The sequence below is a fragment of the Bactrocera latifrons genome, unplaced genomic scaffold (assembly GCF_001853355.1).
Source record: "Bactrocera latifrons isolate USDA-ARS-PBARC rearing strain unplaced genomic scaffold, ASM185335v1 scaffold_12, whole genome shotgun sequence".
NCBI lineage: Eukaryota > Metazoa > Arthropoda > Insecta > Diptera > Tephritidae > Bactrocera > Bactrocera latifrons.
In genome coordinates, this window is record NW_017534630.1 from 670496 (window position 1) to 679358 (window position 8863).

The 8863-nt window shown below is 31.8% G+C and overlaps 1 protein-coding gene across 3 annotated transcripts in view; it reads right to left on the minus strand.

Moving 5' to 3' along the window:
- LOC108978274 (laccase-5) overlaps nucleotides 1–8863 on the minus strand; it is a 116272-nt gene that overhangs the window by 50322 nt on the left and 57087 nt on the right. The window lies entirely within an intron of this gene.

Sequence of the window (8863 nt, forward strand, 5' to 3'; positions counted from 1 at the left end):
TTTGCAAATTTTTAGAATTTTTTGTTAAGAGTGTATGTTAATATAATTTAATATTTTATAAAATTTTTTATATGAGAAGGAATGTGTTGAAGAAAGGAAACCCATGTAAATCCTTAATCATTACAATTTATAAGCAATTATTGTATTCAGGTGCTAAATATAGTTTTTTTCTGCTTGGACGGGAGTAAAACTTCGACGACGTTTTAATTGTGCTTTGAATTTATCAAATTTCTTTTTCAAAACTTCCGCAGAATCAAAAATTAATTCAGTTCAAATTTAATATTCAACAATGTGTTATTCATTATTCGGTATAGGATTCATACAGGCCAGTGCAGAAACTATTGAAAATGGTATAATAAATAAGGAAAAGGTTATAGAATTAATAAACCTATTTTCTGACAAAATATCTTTGCACTAATTTTTGACCAAAAATGGCAGTTGAAAAATCACAAAATAAATGAATTGCACTGAATTTCCAAGTCATGGTTACGAAAAGATACCTATGCTCCCCCAAAAGTCTATAAAATAATTTATGAAGCCGCAATCAATTTCATGCGAAGATAATTAAAGCTTAAACACCACTTTTATAATTATTTCATTAATTTTGCCTTAAACACAGAGATTTATAATACCCAAGTTTGGAAAATTTTTTCAATTTTATTTTAGTAAACAATTACGGACCAAAACGTGACTGTGAAAATATGAAAAGAATTCCAACAATTTTAGCAAAAACAACGAGATGATGTTATTGGTATTGTACACCAGAATTATAAAAAAGCAATCAGGCAAAAATTTAACAACAAAAAAACAAACAGACTGTGTTTCTTTTCATGCACTTGTTTGCCAAAAATGTCATGGGCAACTTTTTTGATTGGTATTTGCCGACTTCAGCGGCAGGCCTCTATCAGCACGAAGTGGACCAACTCAACCGTTTTGTTTTGTTTTGAATATTTATAGCAAAAATTTACAAAAATATACGATATTGCTCCACTAAACCACATTTGCCGCAAACAACGCCAGTAAAGACAGCAGTGAGTCTGTCAGGTGTCTTTTATGGTGTGAGAATACATATTCACCTCAAAATGATTATGGATGCTCGCCTTTGGCTGCATTGGTGGCAGCGAAATTCGCGCACACAATGGCGCCATTGTTTGCAATCTATGGCGAGGATGAAGTTCATGAATTTTCATACAGTATAAAGACATTTAGTTCGAGTTTTTCTTTTACCATATATAGTGCGTTGTAGTGAACATGTTTATAGGCATAATAAATATTTAGTGCTTTTTATATGGATTATAAAAACGTATGTACGTTTAATTTTTAAGAAACGAAATCAACTCGCTAAATTCTCATACTGAACGTAAACTTGTGAGAGTAATCAAGTGATGCCACGTTAAGAGTAGAGCTGTGAGGAGAGACAGATGAAGGGTACAGATCAAAATCCTTTTTAAATGAAATAATACGATTTGCTAAAGATCGAAAGAGAATTATAAGGAAGAAGCACTTCCAAGGACAACAACTTCTTTCATTGTTCTCCACCAAAGTACTAAGTGGAGCAATGCTCTGGGCAGAATTTTGATTTACAAATGAAATATTTTAATAATTGAAAATTAAAATAAAAACTTTGTTCAAGCTTGAGTTCGGATTAAAAAAACCTTAAATAAAGTATTATTTGACTAAAATATGAGGAAGAAAATAAGGAAGGGAATATTTTATAGCCTTACGAATTGGAAGAATTAAAGTCCGAGAAACTCTTTCAGGAAAATATGCGATCTGGGTGTAGTATTGATACGAGTTTATCTATTTTTGCCAGTACCACGTACTATTAACATGTCATGTACTAAAAAAATGTTACCTGGGTTTCATAAAGTACCTCACATACAATTACCAATCATAATGGAGTAAGGTTAGTTGTATTGGGGCTAGGTCAAAGATATACTGTTATAAGCATGACATTTTCTGTAATACTGAAATTGCAAACGTTGACAATTTTTTATGATTTCAGAACATTTCGAATAGAGTACCTTTAAAACGAGAAAATAGTCATGATATTCAAAGTATCGATAATCGATTTCGATGACTAAAGCAGGAGATGTCTTAGTTAGCTTGCCATCATGCATTTTACACCAGGAAAACAAGTATCATGAAAGGTTTTTTCTTAGCGGGTTTCTAACGTAGACACAACTTGGCACTTGGAAGATTGAATTTACGGCAAATGAAGGAATAATAATGCGATATTAATTGGTCCACAAAAAATTCCACTGTACAAAATTCAAATAGTACATTCAAAAGATTCACAAACGGTGCTGCGAGCATATACATAGATCAACAACCTTTTTGCAAGTGGAAGGGAAACTATTTCCACCTTGATCATGCTCAAAGGCGGCCTAAAATTTATGTCGCAATGCGACTCCACACTGATTTAAATTTTTCAATCCTACCTGCATTTTGGTTTAAAGCACAGCCAATACAAATCTCTTCAAAGGGCCAATTACGTGAGCAGATTGGAACGAACTCTAGTAGCTAACTGCTCCCCGTGGTATCAGATTTAAGTCTCCGGTCAGAGCTTGTAGCTTTTACTACTAACACCACATCAAACTCATTGATTGGTGAGTTTGTTGCTTGATCTTCAAGTGTTTCTTCATTCGAAAACTATAATGTCAGATCAAGTTGATTATTATAGCACTATTTCTGACATTTAATTTACCTATTTTGATTTATTTTTTCAAATTCATTTATGCTATTATTTCGAGCCAAGCCAAACAACAGACATAGTGCATTTTAGATTTTAGTCACCTCTTGCGACAGGCATACCTTACCGCTTGCAAATTCTACCACCTGCCCGCTGAGGAAAGCTAAGGTAAAGTCTCATTTCTCAAAATTCTTAAATGACACCTGTATTAATTTTTGTGCATGTGAATACAGTGGTTTTCGATTTTGCATGTGGTATTTAGGGAGAATGGCTTCATAGCTACTTCGAATTATTTATTGAAATAGGTAGAATCGTATATAGCTTATATGTATTTTCGAAAAAAAAATAGAAAATAGTTAGTGAAAGTTTCGCTTTGAAATATTTTAAACCAATTTGTATAAAACTTTTCCTTTCATAAAAAGGAAAGGGATAGTTTCAGATTGTCCGAAATTGTGCACACAATTGACAAAAGTATTTTTAATAGTAAAGAATTTTAATCATTTCAATAACAGAGCTTTACTATTATAACAGAGAACTGCTTAGTTTTATTTAAATAACAATTGTTTCAAGTTCCATCTTCATAAGATCATTTCTTTCTTACAACTTTTCTTTCTACATTCTCTTTTTAAACTTAAGTCTATAAAGTTATGGTTTTACCGTTAATCGCTTATGAGCGTTAACACGCTGACTAAATTGCTACCCAATAAAAATGCCGCTAAACGTTTTATGCTAAACGCGTATCAAAAGCAAAGAAGTGGCATCAAAAGTTGAAGCTCGAAAATGAGGAAAAAAAATTTAAATAAATTATGCTTGCGTAAACACTGATTTGCATAGGCATAAATTCAAGCGTGCTATGAATGAACGTAGGCAGGCAAATTCACTTAGGTGAGTTGCGCATGCGTAAACAGAGGCAGCATCTGCCCAACATCGCTGCTGCGCTTGCTGTTATTTGAACTTAACACACGGCATGCGCATAAAATGCGTGGACAGCGATGTTTATGGCGCGCATTTGTTGTTCAAATTAATTAGTTTATTTAACGCTGCCGTAGAAGTTGACAAAACTAATTTGCGGTCGCATAGCTGACGCATACAAATGTACACAAACATTTGTCTATATATTTTTGTTGCTAATATATTTTGCTATTGTAATGCTTGGCACTTATGCAGTGGCAGCGCTCACCTTAAATGTCTCGTAAAGTTACAACTTAATAACTGATGGCGTTACATGTGTCGCCATAAGTCAGCGACCCAACAACAATAACAATACATACATATTTATATGTGAAACATTTGTCTCCACTTATGCACCTGCTGGGCTGCGCTGAACTGTCTATGGGCCCCCATTTTTTTTGTGGTTTTTATCTTTTTTGCGCGCATTGAATTTGTGCTGCTTCTTGTTGTCAGCGCTTGTTATTGCTGCTGTTGTTTATTTGTCAGTGTTTACAACACCTCGGTAACCACTGTTGGCAGGTGTGCGGCTGTAGTTGTTGCTGTTGTTTGCTTTCGGTTGCTTTTGTGCCGTTCTGTCGTTCAACTTTTTCGCTTACGAATTTTTCAGCTTTACTGCGCGGCTTTTTGTTTGATTTGGCGCACGCATGATTTGCGAATGCCTGCCGTCGGGCCCAAATGTGGTTAACATGCAAACACATATGTACATGCTCATACGTGTGTTTGTTGTTGCTGCATTGTTGTGTGGTGGCAATCCTCGCCGAGTCATGTTTAATTTATGCCTGTGATTGTTTCTTCTTCATTTTTGTTGTCGGTGTATTGATGGGCCACTCTTTATGATGACGCTGCTGCTGTACTGTGCACATATTGACACACTTTTATCCGCGTGTTTGACTTTAGGTTGCTGTCTTTGGCAAAAGCTGCTTCAAGTTCAAGTTCAAAGCTGCGGAGGATTGCTGTGTTGAAGCGTGTTTACATGGTAAATGAAGTACGAGTATGTACACACCTACAAGCGTATGGTTGGATATATACAAGCATACCATATATAATTGTAAACCATTGATTGACTTTAAGTACTTGTTAATAATTTGCGGTGACTCTTTTCAATTTGTTGTTGCGAAGTTGAGTACCGTGTGAACTTTTTACTTTAGCGAGAAGCATTTATTTCACATGCCATTAGTGTTGAGCTTGCTAAACACATTATTTATTTAAAAGTGTGTGATTCTTAGATTAATTGCTTTCGGATTTAAATAAGGGGCAATAAATATTGGTCTACTTACAAAAGGTTTTGATTTTAATGGAAACATATTATAATATTGTTAATAAATATAATTATTTTATGCGATTTAATAACTATAATAAATAATATTAATTTTTATTTTATATATATTATTAATTTTTAATAATATTATATAATTATTGTTTTTTATAATGTTGTTTTTAATAATAGTTATAAAGTTTATTTAACTAATAATTCACATTTTATTATATGGACAGCACATAGTAATTAACACTTTAGAACAAATTTGTATAACAGATTAAAAAAGTGATTTTTGAAAATTATAAAAATATTAATAAAAACAATATAAAATTTTTAAAGTTTCAAGTTGGCTTTCGATTGAAGGCAAATAAAAAATATGTTTCAAGTTGTACGTGATCTCCGAGGACGGTAAAGCGAAGGGTCTTTAGTGAAGTGATTTTGACCTTCTACGTAAATGAAATTCTGTGAACGAAGATATAGTCAATGAAAAATGGTAAAAAAAAAATCCAAAAATTACTTTACAAAAGCGGCGTGTGTAAACAAATTTGAATTTTGCCCAGAGTTGTGGTCGTTTTTGACTGTTAAAAAAAATTGGAAAATTATAAAAAAGGGGCTACTTGAGTTCACGGGCTTCTAAAAATCGAATTCTTTTCATTACCTTTTTAAATCCTACAACACTTCTGGAATATTGGTCTAAATTCTCAAGTTGATCCGAGTAATAGTTTCAGAGATACATTCTTGAGAACTTGTGCGTTCGATGCTAGCTAGGCTAAGTGTGCCCTCCTTAAACTTGTTTGCCTCGAAGCTGTGTTTCTGAAGTCGCTTGGCAAGATTTCTTGAGAAGTACTTATCCGATCTTCATAAAATTTTACACAGGTCTTTGAGACTAAGATTTTTTATTTTTTTTTTTTTTTGATTTTGCGAAGGACATTTCTTCGATTAAAACTATTTGAAAAAAAGTGGCGAAATTTTAATTATTTTGTAAAAATTTCTGCCAAAAATCCAATTCTCAGTTTTTTGTTTTTCTTTTTCCAAGTTCTAATTTCAGGTTTTAACTAAAACACGTATTATCCGGATTTTTACTTTAGATGATCCATATTTTTTCTGAGCGGCCTCCTGAAATGCTGTCGTAAAGGCCAAGTTGAAAATACATTTTTGCAAAATTTCAAAATTTCTTTGTTAATAGTGTATGTTTGTAACAATAAAAAACTATAATAATATATTTAATTCTTTATATTAAAGAAAAATTTTTGAAAAAAGATTGTTTTTTAGTCGAGGAAACTCATGCAAGGCCTTAACAAAGTGCTTACTGATTAAATGGCTGTGACTCGAAAACTATTTGAGATATAAATTAAAGATTTACTGAATTTTAAATCATTTGGCTGAACAGCATGGAGTTCATAGCAAACAAGGCCATACAGTACTTTGTAGTTTTACACCCACTACGAAAGGTTTTTTTGAAATTATTGCTCGTGAGAAGCTCTAAGAAAGTTAGTTAGTCCTTCAAATTTAAACGGGTCAATAACAATGTGATAATTGGAAGCAGTATTTCACACTGCAAAATCGAAACTAAATAAAATAAGTGAATGAAAAGACATTTATTGGAATTATATAGAATACTTTTTTCTGCGATAATCAATAAAATTTCTCTTTTCAGTGTTCCAAACTTTAGTGAGTTGAAGGTATTTTTCACATTTGAACTTTCTCGTGCACTAAATATGACTGACACCTTTTATACTCTTTCGGTATTCTAATTACTTGATCCAATACCTATTTATTTTATTGCTGGATTTCCGGTTGTAATGTTTTTAAGGGATCGTCTCAGTGTGACCCTCCGAAAATTCAGTCATTTTCGCGATTTTTTTATGTCAGAATTAATTATAGTATATAATTTCTTTTAAGTTTATGTTTTGGGATTATAGAGTGTAAACTATCCGATAAAGCAACAAAAAACAAAAAAAAATTGATTTTTCGAAAATTACACACTGAGACGATCTCTTAAATTTGTAAAATACTTTATTTAAATTTTCTCTTGTTTTTTGAGAGCTCTTTATGTCTCCTATTATTTTTCCTTCTATGCCAAGTATTACTTCTCTGTACTGTAAGCCAATATTCAAAGGAAAAAATTTCTTGGAATGTATTGGATTATTTTTTAAAGAAATATGTATTAAAAATTACTTCTTTATTATTTAAATGCTAAATTAACTTACAATATTTTTATGTAAATACACTTAGGTATGCATTTTTATATGCGAACATGTGTGTAGGTGTGCATGCTGGTTGGCATAAAAATTGCTTGTATGGCAAATCTCAAGGTAAACCTAAGCAAATGCTACAACTAGAAATGCCCGCGATTGTTACTGTTTAACTAAGTTTTATGCTAGCAACTAGTTTAATGTTGGTCAATTACATCATAAGTGCATAAGTGCTTTAATGCTTTCCGTTGTTGCAAATATTTATATAGAGGAAGTGAATTTGCAAAAATGCAGGACGTTGACTAAACGCTTTTCAGCGACTTTGTGCAAAAACCAGTTTTTGTTGTGCCAAAAGTAATGTAACTAAATATGAAAGTATTATAGGGCAAACAGTAGAGTTAGAGTTAAGGTTAGTAGACCTTAAAACTGTGTACACAGTTAAAATTTTATAAAATTTTTGTATTGAAAATTCGCATTATTAGCTGTTTGCCGCAAAAATATTTGGAACTATTCATTTTTCTCAGAAAAATAAGGAAAGTTAAGAAAAAAAACCATAAATATTAACACGATCCATTCTATATGTCATGAATGAAAGTTCATGTCAAATTAATTTCACTCCCACAGACTGCTTGTCGAGCGATTAATGGTACTGCTTGACAATAACTGAGCAAGGCGATGAGTGAAAGTGAAAAGTGTGAACATATATCAGCATGACAGTGTAATTGTACGGGTTACTTCTCCAATTTATGACACACGCCTTTAATTGGACAAATGAGAAGGTCTTCGCTGTCAACAAGTTCTGACATATTATACTTTGCAATTGGTATTTAAATGTGATGGAAATTAATTATAAAGAAAAGTAGGTCGCAAAATAATATTGTAAGGTTCAAAATTTTATTTTATTTTTTTCGAAATTCAAAATTATAAATATTAATATAGCAGGTATTTAAGTTTAGTAAATAGCAATTATTGATAAACATTTTTTAACAATTTGCCTATTTGAAGTAAAATCACTTACAACAGCTGTTTTGTAAAAAATTCACTTTTCAGTTTTAGAGAAAAATCAATTTTTGTGGATTGTATTGAAATGCGGAACTACAAATATTTGACAAGCATTTTAAGGCGGGTGCTTAAGTTTGAAAAGCAAAACTAATGCTAAATTATATCTAAGTCGGCATGTTTTGCCAAATGTCATGATTAATAGTTAGCTCTGCGTTTTAAACAAATTCATGTTTTTATCGATTGAAATCGATTTTTATCGATAACTTTTTTGCAGTAATTTAACTGTTTGCAAAAATTTAAAAAAAAATTATTTTCTTTCTTTATCGCTTCATAAAAACTGAACATTTTCATAGCTTCAAGTCAGTGAACTTACATTTCGAACTTTTAACAATTTTCGCTTAAAATTTTGACGTTTTTATTTGTGTCAAATGTTAAGAGTCGTGTGGCTGGGTTAAGTATATGGGTTTATTACCGCCAAAAAAGTTAAAAAGGGCACTAAAGTAGAGAAGTGTATGCGCCGTTTGTTGTAATGCTAGTATTTATGACAAAAAATGTTTGTTAAGCTGCTACACCCAACAAACAGGGAGTGAGCTTTATTTATATTGCCAGAAACTGCAATCTCAATAAATAAGTATTAGATATGTGTATGTACTTTAGCGATTTTTTATTTTTTTCCAAATTGCAAGCCTTTTTAAATGCTCTATGAGCTACATAGGTGTGTGCTCCTGCAAAAATTGACTACTTAAATTAAATTAAAATTGAAAT